Source organism: Peromyscus californicus, unplaced genomic scaffold (genome assembly GCF_007827085.1).
Source record: "Peromyscus californicus insignis strain IS unplaced genomic scaffold, ASM782708v3 Scaffold_1__1_contigs__length_55948999, whole genome shotgun sequence".
NCBI classification, from domain to species: Eukaryota; Metazoa; Chordata; class Mammalia; order Rodentia; family Cricetidae; genus Peromyscus; species Peromyscus californicus.
In genome coordinates, this window is record NW_026294492.1 from 25459734 (window position 1) to 25478850 (window position 19117).

General features: G+C 45.2%; 1 protein-coding gene and 1 pseudogene across 5 annotated transcripts in view; one reads left to right on the top strand and one right to left on the bottom strand.

The window, feature by feature from the left end:
* The window catches only part of Ltbp1 (latent transforming growth factor beta binding protein 1), a 396032-nt gene that overhangs the window by 16360 nt on the left and 360555 nt on the right, over positions 1–19117 (top strand). The window lies entirely within an intron of this gene.
* Positions 1897–2449, bottom strand: LOC128115518 (60S ribosomal protein L17-like; annotated as a pseudogene).

Consider the following 19117-nt stretch of genomic DNA (forward strand, 5'->3'; position numbering starts at 1 on the left):
AATGACCCAAATTTGAAGAATTCCTTAAAAAATACATGTTTAAACCCTCAGCTTTTATTCAGTTTCAGTGTGAGAAGATAGTTGGATAGAAAAGCAAAATTATGAACTAGAATGGTAATCATGTGCGGATGTGGGATGCAATAAATTATTTTATTTTATTTAATTTATTTTATTTAAATTTTTATTTGGTCTCACCCCCATTCCATGTGTGTGTGTGTGTGTGTGTGTGTGTGTGTGTGTGTGTGTGTGTGTGTGTGAATGCATGTGCATACATGCACGTGTGGGTCAGAGAACAACTTTCAGAAGTTGGTTTTCTCATTCAACTCTTATGTGGATTTGGGGTATTGAATTCAGGTCACCAGGCTTGCTCAGCCTGGTCCTATTTGTCATTTTAAAATTCATTTTGTTGAGAGCAAGGTTGGGCAGAAAATAGAGTCCTCATTTGTATCTTAGTTTCCACTTACCTACAGCCCCTCCTTCCATCAAAATACTTATTGCAGAGTGAGACATTCACTACCACTAGTGAACCGATAGAGACACCTCATTATCTCCTGAAGTCCATTATTAATATATTATGCATTAGGGATCACTTTTGGGGTGCTTACTGTAGATTTTGACAAACGTATAAAACAACAGACATGGACCACTCTGTATCAAACAGAACAGTTGCCCTGTCCTAAGAATCCATTGTTGTCTCTCTCATCGTTACTTTCTTTCACGTAACCCTTGGCAACCCCTGATGCCAGCTCTATAGTTTTGTCTTTTCTGAGATGTCCCATAGTTGGGATCCTGCCTTATGTAGCTTTTTAAGACTGGCTTATTTCACACAATATGGTTCCTCCACACCTTTTCATGCCCTGGTGGCTCATGCTTTTTTAGCCTGAAATAATATTCCATTGTTTGGATGAATTGGAGTTTATCTATTTTGCTTAGATTTTCGTGTGATGTAATTTTTCCATCTCGTTTGGGGAGTGATTGCTGGATGATGGTTAGAGCATGGATAGAACTCCCCCTGTCCCAAGATACTGAAACTGACTTTCAATGTGGCCGTACCATTTTAGAGTACCATCAGCAACAAGTGAGAATATTTTGGCTCTACATTTTTTGCCAGCATTGGATGGTATCAGCTAGATTTTGTCCGTCCTGATAGCCACGCAGAGGCCTCTCAATTTAATTTTCGCTTGATAAATGAACTAGATAAATTTGATAAACTCATAGAACAGTGGCTATCGTTTCCTGATCCCACTTGCCTTCCATGTAAGTTTAGTAAGGGACCTTTTAGTTCGTAAGTTGGGTTGGTTTCTTTCTGTTGGGGTATAGGGTGGAGAGCAGGCCATGACGAGCATGTGGAGGTTGGGAGACACCCCAGGGAGTCAGTTCTCTGCTATTGCATGGGTCCCTAGGATCAAACTCAGGACTCAGTCTCGGTAGCAGGTGCCTGTTACCCAGCAACTCATCTGGATGGCCGCTTTTTCTTATTCTCTTATTTACAATTTAGATTCAATTAATTAATTTTGTGTGTATGTTTATGCATGTGCCCTGGCACCCATGTGTAGATCGGAGGATAACCTGAAGGAGTTGATTCTCTTCTTCCACCTTGTACATTCTGCGAACTGAACTTTGGCAGGAAGCAGGTTTGGCGCAAGCGCATTAACCCACTGAGCCATCTTGCTGGCACTCTTTTTTTTTTTTTAATTTATTTTGACTTTTACTTTGTTTTAGTGTGGTTGAATCACAGTCTCATGTAGGCCCCAGATGATACAAACTTGGCTGGGTTGCACAGGCTGGCTTTCAATTCCTGATGCTCCGGCCGCAGATTTCCAGGCTCTAGACATCTGGACTTGAGACGGGAAGGTGAATTTTTTAACTTTTATCTGCAGTTATTTTAGGCTGAATTTATTCCTGTGCCATAAATTTTTGTTTCTTCAGTTTCTTCTGGGTTATCTTCTTCTTCTGCGCAACCTTCTCTTCTGACTTTGGAACAATTTGTTCCTTTTCAGTGAGGACCATCTCCATGTGGCATGGGGAGCTCATGTACAGGCCAATCCAGCCATGAGCTCTGTAAGTTGGTTGGGGCATCTCAGGTTCTTTGTTCACCTGGGTATGTTTAATGACCAGAGAGCCTACATCTAAACCTGTAAGCTCAGCATCACTGTCTGCATTTTTACGCATGTGCAGCAAAAATTCAGCACTCTTTTTTGGCTACTGACCCTGTATCTAGCCCTGTTTTTCCTGGGCGTACCTACCGACTCCACCATTATACCACCAGAATGGCACACACGGCTTCTTTAAAGCGACATCTTTCAGATACTTGGTGGACTTTTCTGATATGTATACCCTTGATGGCTTGGGCAGTTTCATGGGTGTTCTTAAAGTGAACACGATGATTTGAACCTCTTGATTTGGATGATTTTGTAGGATTTTCTGGGTCAAGAGAGTAGTGGATCATCTTCACAGGTCACTAGGCTGGTGTCTCCTCCAACTTAACCCTTCTTTTCTCTGTATCTCTGCTTGGATTTCCCACCTGCCTCTAAACTGCCTTGCCATAGGTCAAAACAGCTTTACTTGTTAACCAATGGGAGCAACACATATTCACAGCAGACAGAAGGACATCCCACAGCACACCTGGATGGGGACAATGTTGTCTTTTTGTGACCATTGCTGATGACTGTAACTGTTCTGCTGTTCCAACTTCTAGTGGTTTTGGCCAAGTCAGTCTCTTTCAGTGTCCCTCTAGACCATCCCTACCTCCCTCTCTCTGTTCCAAATGAACTTTGGGATTCCTTTCATCTTTCCTGATGTTCATCACTGCTCAGGTTGGTAGTCGTAAGACTTTGTAGGGTGTGCTAATCATGTGAAGTTTTCTTTCTCTTCTTCTTCTCCTTCTCCTCCTCCTCCTCCTCCTCCTCCTCCTCCTCCTCCTCCTCCTCCTCCTTCTTCTTCTTCTTTTTGGATTTTCAAGACAGGGTTTCTCTGTGTAGCTTTGCGCCTTTCCTGGAACTCACTCGGTAGCCCAGGCTGGCCTAGAACTCACAGAGATCCGCCTGCCTCTGCCTCCCGAGTGCTGGGATTAAAGGCTTACACCACCACCACCCTATTGGAAATTTCCTTTCTTGGTGGTGGTTTTCCAGAATGGGAAAACAATCCAGCATGTTGGAGCTCAGCCTCACCTGATGGGTCAGGATAAGCAGCTCTAAGAGTCTCTCAGAATCCCCGCTCCCGTTCAGGAGAACAACAGAGTTATGAGACAAGTGAGGCTCTCTGAGATCTCTAGACTCTGATTGTCTTTCTCAATAAAGAGTCTGGAAATGTTCTACCTGTGATTCCCCTAGGATTGGATCATAACATGCAAGACACACTTTCAAGTTTTCTTGAGAAAGAAAATTGTTATATATAAGGCTGGATGTGGTGGTGTACACCTATAATCCCATTGCTCAGAGAGATCTGAAGTTCTAGGACATCCTGGGCTACATAGTGAGACCCTGTCTGGAGGAAAAAAAAAGTACTATATAAATATTGGTCATAATCGATCTTACATTTTGGATAAGTTAGTCTATTTTCATTAAACTAGCATGGATATAATTATTACTATTATTTAAAATATGGAAAGGCACAGAGGTTACCATCTAGAATGCAGAAGGTCCTCTGTGTTTGAACAAGTGGTGGTGCACTTGACGGAACTCTTTTGTCTGGTAGCCTGGAACAGAATATTCTTCATTTTCTGAAAACATGGTGCCATATACTGAGTCCTAGCTATACCAGGCTGGGTGCTGTGCTAGCTGCTCCACTGGAACTTGGGTGGCTCCCCGTATTTTATAGATGCACGAACTCTCAAGGCAGGGTTCAGACCCAGAGCCAGCCTCTTTTCATCCCTGCTCTCGTCTCTGCCTCTCGAGATCTGTGCAGACTACAGATGGTGTTTGTCCCGCTTGGAGCTCAGCTGCCACGCCTGGCGATGTTCCCGTGAGAAAATGAGCCTCCAATTCTTACTCGGGATTCTGGGGGGTGGAGGATCGTGCCTTCCCACCCTCCTAGGGTTGAGCAATACTCATTTGGTCAGCCAGGCACGTGTGGTTGTCTTCACCAACATCCAGGACTTTCTCTAGGAGCTTACGATCTTCTTTGGGGTTAAATACTCTAAGGTACTCCTCTTTCTCTCAAAGTTCCGGGTCCCTGCTGGTGCGGGTCTGGACTTACGCAGGGTGGGGATGCACACTCTCAGGGATGGCAAGGTCCTGTGTGACTTTGCAGGGCACATTATGGGTGTCATTTACTTCCTTTCCTTTCTTTTCAGACTCTTTGCATGGCTGGCCTCTGATTGCCTCTCCTTCTCTCCCTGTGTCCTCCCCCCACCCCGACCCCCATGGCTCTCTGAGAGTCTTTCCAACTCTCAGTTGTAAAAGGTCAAGTGCAAAAAGGTCCTTTAAGTCTGCCCTGTGCCTGGTGCATGACAGGTATTCAGCCAGGGTTTTTTGAATGAATGAGTTTCTCATTATGCAATGTCTTCTGAGCTCATTGAGTTGATTAGGCTGGTCTTTTATATTTAGTGTTTTGGTAATCTGAGTATAAAATGTTCCCTACAGGTTCATGTCTTTGAATACTTGCTCCCCAGCTGGCAGAGGTTAGAGAACCTCCAGGAAATGGGCCCCAAGAAGTTAGTTGCTGGGGGTGGGCCTTGAGGTCTATATCCTTGACCCCCTTCCCAGCCCCTTTCTGCTTCCCCATCTGACCAGATGTGAGCAGCAGCCTTGACCCTCCAACTGCCACGCTTTGCCTGACATGATAGACTATATCCTCAAACAGTGGGCCAAAACAAGCCTTCTCTCTAATGGCTGCCTCTCATCAGCCATTTGACGGTAGCAACAAATAACTAATACACCTTATACTTGTGGATCCTTGGATTAGATTTGCATATATTCTGTGGGGGAATCCTGACTCTCAGCTCTCAGGATAGAGCATCAGACTGGTGCCTTTTAGGGTGCTCTGGAGGGAGAGAATAGGTTCACTGAAGCCTAATGCAGAGGGAGTCAGAATTGGGGAAAGGAAATAGACAACCATGTTTTGGGATGAGAGGGTGTAGTAGCTTGAATGTAATTGGCCCCCATAAGCTGATAGGGAGTGGCATTCTTGGGAGATGTGGCTTTGTTGAAGTAGGTGTGGCCTTGTTGGAGGAAGTGTGTCACTGTGGAGGCAGGCTTTGAGGTCATCAGCCCCGCCCGATGTCTCAGTTCACTTCCTGTTGCCTGTGGGTCAATATGTAGGACTCTTGGCTCTGTCTTCAGCACCATGTCTGCCTGCACGCCACCATATTGCACCATGATGATAATGGGCTAAACCTCTAAAAATGTAAGCCGCCCCAATCAAATGTTTTCCTGTCTAAGAGTTGCCATGGTCATGGTGTCTCTTCACAGCAATAGAAACCCTAACTAAGAGGGGAAAGTCTTGCATGGGAAGGATGCTGCATGGACAGACTATTTTCAGCTATGTTTGAAGCAATGCAAGACAGAAAAGTAGCCATCCCTTACCTATCCTGTGGCCAGAGCTATGAATATATGTTGGAGAAAGGGATATAGATTGAGGGAGAATGTGGTTCTGGACTAAAGGTCATTTGAAGGAGTCTAGCAAAAAGAGAAGCAAGGGATAACACTTGAGAATGGAGGTATGAAGGAGAAGAAAGAAGGGAAGTTCCCCGGGACCTGTGGGTTGGAGTCAGGGTCGTTGTCCTTGGCTACCATTCCCTCATAAGTCACATCAGTTGGAGTCAGCCTGTTATCACTCTGGGCCAGGGGTTGGGGATTTTTTGTCATTAGTGAGGGTGAGAGCCAGGCAGTTTCCCCTCAGGGTTCTTCCTCAAGGAAATGGAAGGAGCTGGAGACATTGATTGGCCGTTTGCTTGGCGACAGTGGACTGCCTGTTCTCCCCCATCCTAAGCTTCCCCTTGTTGTCTGTAAGGTGCGGGGTCTCAAGAATTCCCAGCGTCTGCTGGGAGCTGGTAAGGTTCCCAGAAGTGGTATTGTTATTCCGAATAGTTGTTTTAGGAAGTGAAGGTCAGGGCTGTGACACATCCGTGTACTGCCACTCCTCTAGGATGCCTCTGGCCACAATGGAGAATTTGACAGTTCTTCTGTCATAGACACATTTCCCTCAAAAGATGTCAAATCTTAATCCTGGGAACCTATGAGTGGTATCTCCGGTGGCCAAGAGTTGGCAGATATAATTTGGCTGGGCATTTTGACGTGTGGAGGTTTTCCTGGACAATCCAGGTGGACTCCGAGTCCCATCACACACTTATGAGGAACAGAGGAAGGTTTGATGGAGGCAGAGATTGGCGTGCTGCAGCCACAAGCCAAAGAATGTTAGCGGCCACTGAACTCAAAAAAAGACAAGGAAGGGATTGTCTCTAAGAGCCTCTGGCGGGACTGTGGTCCTTGTGGCCCGTCGACACTGTGATTCCATCCCACTGAGATGAGGTTCAGACTTTTAAACCTCAAGGACCATGAGAGAATATATTTTGGTTTTCCTAAGCCAACCACTTGGTAGTAATTTGTTAAAACAGCCATAAAACCATAGACTTCTTAATAGTTCAAGAAAGATAAGGACTTTCAACTTTTAAAGAATCTCTTTTTATTGCTTGAGAATTTCAGACATGCACATAAGGAATTTTGATCAAATCTGCTTCCGAATTTAGTCTCCTCCAATTTTTCCCTATCCCCTCCCCCAACAGTGTTTCTTCCCAACTTTATACGTTCTTAAAAACAGACCAATAAAACACCGACACTACTCGGTGATGGGCATGGCTGTAGGGCTGGCCATCTACTGGAGCCAAATCCTGAAGAAAACAGACTCCCTCCTCCCTACACCCTCAGTAGCCCAGAGCCTCTCTTTCAGCTAGAGGTGAGACTTCATCATCCCCTCCCCACCCATAAACTATAGACCCTTTTTGAGGTGCTCCTTGGTTATTGGCTCTCATTCCTGTGTTTACACCCACCAAAGGAACCAGTGATATAGGTTATGGGGAGTTAGCTCTTTGGATGGAAGGTCTCCATGTATGATTACCACACTGGGGTCCTAGTGAGCCCCAGGAACCAATAATGTAGGTTATAGGGAGTTAGCTCTTTGACTCCCAAGTGATGAGCCAATGATATGATCACAACCTAAGATGATGAGCCTCATGGCATGGGACTGAGACTGAACACGGGGTGGGCTTTTTCAGTTTTCAGGGGCAGTTTTCTGTTCTTGCAGCTCACACTGAGTGGATGTTAGTGGCTGGATGTGAGGAACAGCCATGCATGTACCATTTCACCCGTTCCTCCATATTTAAAGGTATATATACTCCTTTTCAGCTTTGTCCTTCCCTCTTTCCACCCACTGAAGAGATCACTCATCCAGTGGTGTGCACCCTGGGAAACTGCTGCTCTGATCCTGTTGGTTCATTCTGTTCCCAACAGGAAGATAATTGTCACCTCAGAGTTTAAAGTAAACAAAGGGACACTCGAGTTATTGGGTCCTTTTTGTTGCTTTGTTTTAAGGCAATATAGTATATAATTTCTTTCAAAGGTTTTGGTTTCTTTTCTTCTTAAAGTTTTGTTTTGGAGGAACAGAATTTAATACTTTTGTGTCACTTTCAAGTCTTGAATTCTAAAATAACAACATTTTTTTTTGTCTTACATTTAGACAAAAAGATCCTTCCAGAAGGAGAAACCACACTATTGGAACCTTGCTATCACTGAGTTTCTTCTTGAAGCCAGGTTCTCATCTCAGAAACCCATGTTGAAGGATAACTTTAATGAAGAGGCTGCTATCATGACTCATATGGATATAAAATGAGCATGTGCCAGAGATTTGATTTAGCACACGTTTAAACGTGACAACCAGATAGATGTCAAAAATGCTGCAGCAAATTTAGACATAAGTGCAAAAATGGTTCCACCTACAGGGCAGAAACCACTTGGATTTCCTAGATACCACGGATTTGCATTTTTATGGTCATAAATCGTTTGCAATATTATCAGTTTTCTATAATTTACAGGGTTGTGTGTATTGCCTATGGGCATTGAGAGGCAGCGGTTACCCAGCACCTGGCCTTCCACACTGACAGTAGCATTTTTTGGGCAGTCTCTTTCAAACTCCTTGGTAGTTTTTCCTTTGAAGTGCTGTGTCTTCTCCTCTGACTTTTGGATCGAACTCTACCTAGAAAAGAACTGATCCTGTGAATGAAGGGAAGCCCTGGGAAAGAGATGCCTGGGGTTCAAGTTCCCTTTGTCCTCAATCCTGGGACTTACCAGTTGCTGAGGTTCTGAGGGACCAAGGACATTGTAGACCTGACATCAGAAGCAGTGAGTTTCCCTTTGAAAGACCAAACAGTGTAGGAACTATGGACAGATGTGCGCTCACACTTGGCTCTGTACTTACTGGTTGTGAGTCCTCCCTGTCCTTGGCTTCCCTGCTGGTAAATGGGAATAATTATAGTTCCTCCTGTTAGCGTGGTGACTGAGGAACTGCATAGTCATCGTTTAGTTAGGTAACTGAATAAGCGAGTACCCTTCAAGCAATGGGCAGTACCCGATCTGAATGACAGCCATTTGTGAGCCTGCATCTTGCCATTTTGGGAGTCTCAGCAGTTCTGTGCATAAGCAGTGGATGAAGATCTCTGGGGCAGTGAGCTCACACCCGTCATGTTCATTGGGAATTCTTAGATCCTATAGGACTGGAGTTGTCAACTCTTTGAATTTAGCCAGTCTCAGACTGAAAACATTTGGGAAAAAAAAATCTGCACCTGTGTTTTACATGTACAGATGTTCCCCCCGCCCCCCACCCTCTGGCTATCATCACTTAAACAATGTAACAACTATGCACATATCATCCGTGTTGTGTTGGATATCGTAAGCAATCTAGAGATGACTTAAAATACACAGAGGACATAAGTAGAGTTATATACAAACACCATGCCGTTTACTCTAAGGCAGTGGTTCTCAACCTGTGGGTTGTGACCCCCCCAGCTCATCGAAAATGCAGATATTTAACATTACAATTCATAACAGTAGCAAAATGACAGTTTTGAAGTAGGAATGAAATAATTTTATGGTTGTGGTGACAACATGAAGAACTGTATTAAAGGGTCACAGCATTAGGAAGGTTGAGAACCATTCCTCTAAGGAGTTGGGGATTAGGTATCTGCAGTGGGTCCCGGGGCCAGTCTCCTGTGAGTATAAAGGATGACTGACTATATGTTTAGCCTCACATTTAATTGTTAAACTTTAACCTAGTGATGTGCATTGCCCTCAAATCATGTGGGGACAGAGTTGAGGGTATTTACTTATAATTTATTTGTTAACATCCCTACTACAGTGTCTCCTCCCTCCTCTCCTTCCAGTCCCCCCTACCCTCCGCCATCCACTCCTCAGTTTCTCTTTAGAAAAGGGCAGGCCTCCCATAGATATCAACCGTCATGGCACATCACCCATACGATGAGAGGGAGCCCACCACTCCTGACACGGCCTGAAGGGCTAGGACCCAGAGGCTGGATAGACCCAGAGACCTAGGATAGAACCAAACATGACCGGCAAAAAGAAAAGAAAAGAAAAATCAATGAAATGATTCCTAATGATATTCTGCTCTACTCAGAGATTGGTGCCTAGCCCAACTGTCATCAGAGAGGCTTAATCCAGCAACTGAAGGAAACAGATGCAGAGACCCACAGCCAAACATTAGGCTGAGCTCAGGGAATCCTGTGGAAGACAGGGAGAAAGGATTGCAGGAGCCAGAGGGGTCAAGGGCACCACAAGAAAACCCACAGAATCAACTAACCTGGGCTCATAGGGGCTCACAGAGACTGAACCAGCAACCAGGGAGCCTGCAGGGGACTGACCTAGGCCCTCTGCATATATGTTACAGTTGTGTAGCTTGGTCTTCTTGCGGGACTCCTAACAGTGGGAGCAGGGGCTGTCTCTGACTCTGTTGCCTTCTTTGGGGACCCTTTCCTCTTATTGGGTTGCCTTGTCCTGCCTTCATCAGAAAGGAGGGTGCTAGTCTCATTGCAATTTGGTATGTCATGGAGGGTTTTTATTTTTTTAAGCTGGGTATACTGGTGTGTGCCTATAGTCCCAGAAACTCAGGAGGCCATGATGGGGAGATCATGGAAGCTCAAAATTTTTGGCTAAGCTGGGCAGGATAGTGAAGGCCTGTTTCTTATAAGCAAGTGAGGCTGAGGGGATGGCTCTGGAGGTAAAGGCACTAGCTGTACAATTATGATGAATTCAATCCCTGGAACCCACATAAAGGTGGAAGGAGAGAACCGACTCCACGAAGTTGCCCTATGACCTTCACAATGTGCGTGTGCGCACGCACACACAATAATAAATAAAATAAAGTAGGTCCTTTTTTGTTGTTGTTGTTTTTAAAGACAGATAGCCCTGGCTATCCTGAAACTTGCTCCATAGACCAGGCTGGCCTTGAACTCACAGAGATCCACCTGGCTCTGCCTCCTAAGTGCTGGGATTAAAGGTGCGCACCACCACCACCTTTAAAGACAGGGTCTCACTCACTGTGTAGACCATGCTGGTATTGAACTCACAACTTACAAAGATCTGCCTGCCTGCCTCCCAAGTGCTGGGATTAAAAGCATATATGATCATGCCCAGCTAATAAAATAGTTTTAAAAATAAATTTATACATAAACATACATGTGATTTTTTAGTGTGATGCTAGTTTCCTCGACATTTTTTTTTGTACCACTGATAGAGTTTTGTTTAAAAATACATAGATTTGGAACCACACTGTGTGAGTCTCTCAAAACTTCAACCGTTGGCGCTCTGGTGCCCTTGACTATGTGTACCTGTCTTGTTCACATGGAAACTGGGACCAGGGGTGATGACGGCTGAGTGACTCACTGTGACTTCGTACATCTCAGTGTTTTTTGAGTCCTTTCTTCACAGATCCTTTTGGAGGAATGTTTTAGGAACTGCTAATAAAGGAATGACCAATTGTCAGGTGAACTCACGTGACTCCCAGCAAGCACTACATGGCTGAGCATTTGTATGGGAGGCAAGCTGGCTTTCACTAGTCTTTTTATGATTCACTTTGTTATCACGGGTCTACCTGTTTGTGCCACGTTTTCATCTGTAGGGGAGGCCGTTTTGAAATCATGCAGAGATGACAATCTCGTTTTTGATGAAACCACTCTGGTTGTGGAGGCTTCCTGGTGCCGTCCTTTCTCTAGAGAAGCCTGTGGCTGGGGATGTAGCTCAGGGGTAGAAGGATTGCTTAGCATGTTGGAGGTCCTGGGTTCAGTCCCTAGTCCCCAACCCCTCAACCCCTCAAAAAGTCATAAGATACTTATCTATAGTGAATGCTTATTGTCCCATAGATAGTTTGCTTTCAGAGATGATAAATTAATGGCCACTAGCCCTGGTCCAAAGGAGGGAAGACACAGTTAATAAAGATCGCTGTAGCCAGTCTTTGAGTGTGATGACAAGAGCTGACTGGAAGAAAAGAACACAGTTATTTTCCTTGGCTTGAGTGTGTTATTCACTTCATTGTTTTATCTCCTAGCGTAGAACTTGTTCAGCGTTACAGAACATAAACCATGATCCCGTGTTACCTCATCATTCTCTCTGAATATTTACTCGTAAACACCTGCAGTTACAGAGCGTTCCAGCCAGCACATTTTAAAATAGATCTTTGTTATCTAGAATTGGGTTAATTATGCTTTCTGCTTCATTATATATTCTCAGGATTACTTGGAGATAAGCTGAGGAGTCTAATGTCTTGAATAGTTTCTTCTTTTTTTTCCTTCTTCTTCTTGAGTTATAGTTGTGTAATTGAACTCGGTAAATCTTGCACCATAATTGCTGCCTAAACTGTCTAAATATTAAGATAGCTTTTTGGCAGTTTTGGAAAGTTTGACAAGCACGCAGACTTTTATGATAAGGATAAGGGTTTGGATTCAGAGGATGAAGTCATTGCTTCCTTCACATTTTCTTGTTGCACAGCTTTAAGGTTAAATGATAGATGGGTACTTGGGGAAGTGATGGTTGGGGGTGGTGAGGAGGCTTCAGTAAACTGTTTTCTGTTGTTACAACGTACTAGTCATCCTCAGAGGGCATTTCACACCTGGAAGGAGGTGGCTTTAGAATCCAATCTGGAGATGTCCTAGGAGGACTGTGGTCTCATGTAGCGGCCTTGTTTTTTTTTTTTTCTCCAGCCCAGGAATCCTCCAGGTTCTTATACCACAAGAGCCATTTAACCTAGCTTTGAATCCTTCCAGGGGTAGGACACTCACCCATGATCACCCCTTTTCCTTCTTGAAGAACTTTAATTATGAAAAACAGCATGGATTTTCTTGAGCTTAACTGTGCTTTCTAAAAACTTAAAAAGCACCCCTTTGTGCCTTTTTAGTCTCTACTTGATGAAAACACAGTAGTGGTGGTTAGTTTTAATTGTCAGCTTGACACAGTCTAGAGTCACTTGGGAAGACCATCACAATGAGTGATTGTCTACACTGGGTTGGGCTCTAGGCATGTCTATGGAGGATTGTCTTAAATTAATTGACGTGGAAAGATCCAGCCCACTGTGGGTGGCACCATTCACTAGGCAGAGGGTCCTGAACTCAGAGAAACTGAGCTGAGCCTCAGCAAGCGAGCATATGTGCATTCATTTCTCTCTGTTTTTGACTCTGATGTCATGTGACTTTGTTGCTTCAAATTCCTGCCACTGTGACTTTATTGCAACGATGCATTCTAGCCTGGATTTGTGAGCTAAGATAAACCCTTTCTCCCCAGGAATTTTTTTTTTTTGGTCAGAATATTATTTTATCACAGAATCAGAAATGAATCTAGAACAATAGTCATCAGGTGCATCACAAATTCCTGAAAGTATTGGCAGAGGCAGGATGAGTCTATGTGCTTTTTGACTTGTGTTAGCTCAGTGTGAGTCTGCCTGGGTGATCTTATAGTGCTGCCTCAAGGCAGCAGGAATTTGTGGGGTAAATATAGGGAAGGAGCTCTCCTCATTGCTGTGGTGAAAGATGGGTGGCCTCTGCCAGTTAGTGGTGTGCTGCTGCAGGAAAGGGATCTGGAAGGTCCAGGTGCCATTGGTGTTCAAAAGAGAGAACCACGCCAATTTCAGCTGTATTAGACACATCCCCCAGTCAGGAGGTGTTGGCATAAGTAGGCTGGATTGTTATTTTTGCAATCTGAGACTAGGAGACAGGTACTGCAGTCAGAGGGCAATGTTGTCAAAAGCCCAGCAATGGGACGCATGAACTGTGTTCACAAGAGGGGTGGTGGGAGAATTCTGTTGGCTCAGCTTCTAGTATCTAGGAGAGTGAAGGAAATGGACACACTGAGCTCAGAGCTCAGGCAGGCATGGTTCATTGCCTTGGGTCTTTGTCCAGCTACGAGGTGATTCCATTGCAAGAACAGAGCCTTGGGTTCCTCAATCTGAATGTGGTGATCCGTGTTCATCCTGCAGACTCCACGGCAGAACTGAGGACTCAATCTCACGACCTGACATTCAGCAGAGGCTAGAAAACTGATGGATAGTTGTCATTATTGAGTTTGCCAGGCTCAGGTAAGCAGGAGCCAGCAGTAACGCCTGCCCTGGGGTGCTGCTATGGGATCAATGTGAAAGCCTCCCCCCAGGCTCGTGTGTTTAAACCCTAGGTCCCGAGGTCCAGTGCTGTGGTGGGAAGTTAGAGAACGCTTAGGAAGTGGAACCCGGCTGGAGGAAGTGGGTTGCTAGGGCTTGGTTTCTCAGGATTATATAGGGCTTGGGTTCTGAGGATTATTTGGCGCAATCTGTCCATGTCAAGCCCTCTCTGCCTCCCGACCTACGAAAATGTGTCGTAAACTCCCACCACCATGGTGGAAGCTGCCCTTTACCATGTGGGCTTTACCCTCTCAAACTGTGAGCCTAGATCAGCCCTATTCCTCGCTCCTTTCCAAAGTCATTTCTGTGAGGCCACAGTGATGGAGGAGGTCAAGTTAGTAAGACTAGAAGCAGGTTTGAGGCCTAGAGGAGGAAGAGGAGAAAGGTCACCTCAAGTTTTCGTAGGGGGAAGGAAAGTTAGACAAGACTGATAAATTGGGGATTGGGCATGTTGAGGTGGAAGTAGGTGGTCGCGAACTGGAATGCAGAGAGAGAGAGGGAGAGAGCCCACAGCAGCTGGAATGGGAGGCTGGACTTTTGGGGTGAATGTGAAGGCTTGGCATGGAGAGAGTTGCTCAGTCTCGGCCGTGAGCTAGGAACACAGGCCAGAGCATGGGCGGGCTGATGGGGATTGTGTGGCTCCTGGGACCCAGCTGGGCTCTGTGGAAAAGGAGCTGGTGTCAGATTGGGCTCTTCTGAAAGCAAAGGAAAGGAGAGAACTCGTGAGAAGCAGTGAAAGGAAAACTGGTGGGCACACCCTGACACAGTTTAGAGTATCTTAGAGTTCTCAGGAAATGAAAAGCTTGACACTGCTTCACACACACACACACACACACACACACACACACACACACACACACACACACTCATTCACTCATATACACAAAGTCAATCCAAACACCCTCTATTATTGAGACCTGTTGGCTTCCTCAGAAGAACTCGGTCAGGAAATCCTCTGCCTTCCCAGGGAAATGTGTTTATATTTAGAAGGTTTTCAGAGAATGCCTATTGTTAAGCTTCATTTGACTGGGTTATCATTTGGAGACTGTGAAAATGTCACCCACGTGTCAGCTGTGATGAGTGGGCTTCTTTTCCTACTGAGGACCTTGAGGTAAGAGCATGACTCTGTCTTTGGTGAGTGTTTCTTCCTGGCACCATGACCGTGGGGACCTGGGGAGTTGCTGGAAGGGTTGGGGGGCCACACAGTCGGCTTGGCCCGACCTTCTGTTTGACAGATGAGAAAACTGAGCGTGGCTTGTTGAGAAGTGAAGGGACCGGACGAGAATTCCCAACAGGAGAGGGTGGGTATGTATACTAGGACTTATTAGGACCATCTAACCACAGAGCTTGATTTCGAGAAAGAGCAGTTGGACCTTACTGATTATTGCAGTGCCCTTAGAATTCATTAGCAGACCTTTCTAGCAAGTGTTTCCTTTGGAGGAAAGAACTAAACCACCTGGAAGGAAACTGTTGCCGTTGGAGGTCTTCACAAAGCGTTAGCAGTCTTGAGCCTTCATGGAGGACTCATGGCATGCCGGGCACTATTACGTGTGTCTTCTATGGATTATGGCTCACTTCAGTGTGATTATGAGAGAGGCGCAATGATGTCAATCCTTAAAATGAGGAAACTGAGGCTCCAAGAGGTGAGGTGACCTGCCCAAGGCAGTGGTTCAGATTTCCTTTCTGCTGCTGTGACAAACACCACAACCAAAAGCAACCTTTGGGAGAAAAGGTTTAATTTTGGCTTATGCTTCCAGATCACGGTCTGTTGTCAAGGGAAATCAGAGTAGACACTTGAGAGTCGGAATCATGGTGGAGTGCTGCTTGCTTGCCTGCTCTCAGGTTCATTCTTAGCCTTCTTACACAGCCCAGGACCGCTTGCTCAGGAATGGGGCTGCCTACGGAGGCCTGGGTCCTCCTCCATCTATGGACAATCAAGACAATCTCCCACGGACGTGCTCATAGGCTGGCCCAATCTGGGCAACCCTTCAGTTGAGACTCACTTCTCAGATGACTACAGTCTGTATCAAGTTGACAATTAAAGCTAACTAGGCTTGTGAAAGAGCCAGAAAATGGTAGAGTTAGAATTACACCCATTCATCTTACCCTAGTACCTGCACATGTTACCTTTCAGCTTTTTACTCAATGAATCTGTTCAGAATATTTTTTTTTTTTACTTTACTTCCAGTTCTCAGGCACTCAGTGAATTAGATTCTTTGTAGGAATACCTTTGCTTTAGTGTTTCAAAGCTCTTAGGAGACGCTGTAGGACCCTGTTCCCCAAACTGCTAGGAACTGCTGTGTGTAGCCATCTTCTGATGGCTGTGTCCCTGGGCCTGGGGTGAAGACTTTGCATTTCTCACCAGTGCCTAGGTGATGTGATGCTACTGGTCCTCGGGTTTCCAGATTTGAGTGAAGGCTAATCTTCAAGGTCCTTCCAAGCTGTGCAGCTTTATGGCTCTACTCAAAACTGTCCGGCATTCCTGATTTTACTGTGTGTCAGCCTTCTGCTAAGAATGCTGCATACTGTCTCTCCCGTGTTCTCAAACAGTCTCTAAAGGAGGTCTATTCCCCCCTAGTTATAGATGAGAAAATGGCGACTTATTGAGTTCAGCCAAACCTAAAGCCTGCATGATTGGCTACCACCTAGGTTGCCTTCCTGTGCTCTTGAGGTTGTCACCAGGGGAAAAAGCTTCTACAGCCTTGGTTTTTCTAACACCACGGGTTAGACTGAAAACTGTTTCCAATCAAGCTGCCATAACACTATTCCATAAACAGAGTGGCTTATGAGCAAGAAGTTTTTATTTCATACAGTTCTCGAGGCAGGGAGGCTAAGGTTCAAGGCACCAGCAGGTGAGGGCCCACTCCCTACATGATGCTCTAATCTAGTGAAAGATGCAAGGGACATTTTTGGAACCACCAGGGCCTCCAATCCCGCTTATCAGGGACTCTCTCCTTCAACTCCCAAATGCCCCACCTCCTAATGCCAACAGTTCAGGGATTAGGAGTTCACCATTTACACTGAAATTTGGGGGCTCACAAACATTCCAACCACAGCAGGGGCCCAGATACTCACTCTTTCCTGGAAAACTAGCAGTTTGGGGGAATGTTTCCAGTTCCAAGTGTTGGTACTTTGTCCTTCCCACGTTGTACCTGTAGTGGTCTGTGAGAGCACTTTTAGGACTGCAGAGGGGTCACTTTATAAAGGACATTTATGATGTTTGCATTCAAGTTTGTTGTAGGATCATAGAGGGTTACTGCATTTGTAGGAGCTAGTGAGCAATTGCTGGAAGAAGTCAGTGTAAGTTAGGATTGGGGCCTGTTCCCCATGAGCCACCTACCATTCAAGGCCTTGCTTCTGCAGAAAGGTACATTGCTTATCACATAGACCCTGTCAGAATGGGTTATGGCCATGATAAGGATCTGACTGTGGCTTCTTATTGTTCAGGGGTGTGGTCAGAATGTGACAAGCTATCATTGGTACTGTCAGACAGGCAAGTCCGTCTTCTTTCCTGAAACAAATATTAAAAGAATAAAAGTGACCCATATTTCCCTGTCTAGGTAAGGGATTTTGCTCCCTGGAGTCCTGTACCATCACATAAGGTTCTGTCCTCCCACGACCAACCAGGCTCAGGAGTGATGGGCATTGCTGTTGGAGTCAGAAGCTGTCAAAACTTGGGTCAGGTCCTGTAGCAGTCTGTTGCAGGCTTTATTTTAGGCCACCAATTAGTTCTCAAATCGTGACATGGAGACATTCGTTATGAATGCTCAGCCTTGCCTTAGCCCTTATTTTAATCTGTTTCTCTTTATCTACATTTTGCTTTGAGTTTTTTTAACTTTTCTTTCTTTCTTTCTTTCTTTCTTTCTTTCTTTCTTTCTTTCTTTCTTTCTTTCTTTCTCTTTCCTTCTCTTTCTTTCTTTCTTTCTTTCTTTCTTTCTTTCTTTCTTTCTTCCTTCCTTTCTTCCTTTCTTCCTTTCTTCCTTTCTTCCTTTCTTCCTTTCTTCCTTTCTTCCTTTCTTCCTTTCTTCCTTTCTTCCTTTCTTCCTTTCTTCCTTCCTTCCTTCCTTCCTTCCTTCCTTCCTTCCTTCCTTCCTTCCTTCCTTTTCTGTATATTTTTACTTTCCTGCTGTCTCCCTGGCTGGCTGGCAGCTGCCTGGCTTCTGGCCCTGGGAGTGTCTCCTCTCTCCCTTGTTCTCTTCTCCTTCTTCTCTTTTGAGCCTAGATTTCCCCTCTTATTTATTCTCTCTGCCCGCCAGCCCCACCCATCCCTCTCCTGCCTAGCCATTGGCTGTTGAGCTTTTTATCAGACCAATCAGGTGCCTTAGGCAGGCAAGGTGAAACAAATGCCACACATCTTTACATCGTTCACCAAATACAGCACAAACAAAAGTAACACATCTCTACATCATTAACCAAGGCAGTTGAAGAAAATGTAACACACCTTCACATAGTTTGAGTAATATTCCGCAGCATAAACACATGTAACACATCTTTGCCTAGCTCAAATGATATTCCACAACAGCAGTCGCTGATGGGGAGGCCCCTCAGACTCTTTCTCTCAGTTGTCGAGTGTTCTGATCAGGCAAATGACCACGATTATGGTCGGATTGCAGGAAGACAGGTCTGGAAAGTATAATGTTAAGTGAGGTGACCCAAACTCAGAAAGACAAACTCCATGTTCTCTTTCATATGAAGCACCTGGCCCGTAGTGTGTGTGTGTGTGTGTGTGTGTGTGTGTGTGTGTGTGTGTGTGTGTGTAAATGCAGGTAAAGTCTAACACACTAGAAAGGAGAGCAGGAGGAGAAAAGATAAGTGAGGATGAAGGACAGAGGGTTGGCAAAAGGACAGTAGGACGTGAGAAAGGAGAAGAGACTAAGGTCATGAGGTGACCAAGTGGGGACATCAGGAGCAGCAAGTGTGCAGGAGACATGAGGGGAAAGGAGAGCCTATTAAATATATCTTATTCAAAAATGCCATAGTGACATCTACTGTCTTGTATACTAAATTAAAACATTCATTAGCAAAACCCTGCTGTAGTGGTTCAGCTGCCTGGTGGAGTCTGCCTGGTTTCAGCTTTCAGCAGCATGCCTGGGTGACTGCGCTGTCCACTCTTGAACAAACAGAGAGCTTTCTGCAATGAGATCATTGCATTTGGGCGGGTGATGGGCCAGGCGCCGTGTGCCGCTACAAAAGGAGTGTGCTTGGAGTTCAGAAGGGTGGGGTGGGGCAAAATCACTCCCTCCTTCTCTGTCTGTGAGGCTGGGTCGAGGATTAGGGTAAATGAGAGTTGGGGTATATGCTTCTAGGGTGGAGCAAACATGGCCACCAATAGGCTCTCTTTTGTGTGTCAGAAGGTTAGACCCAGAACCTTTTCTCCACAGTGCTTTTATTGGGGAAGGGGGCATTTCTAAGCTCTCTTTATCCCAGTAGTTCTCAACCTTCCTAATGCTGTGACCCTTTAGTACAGTTC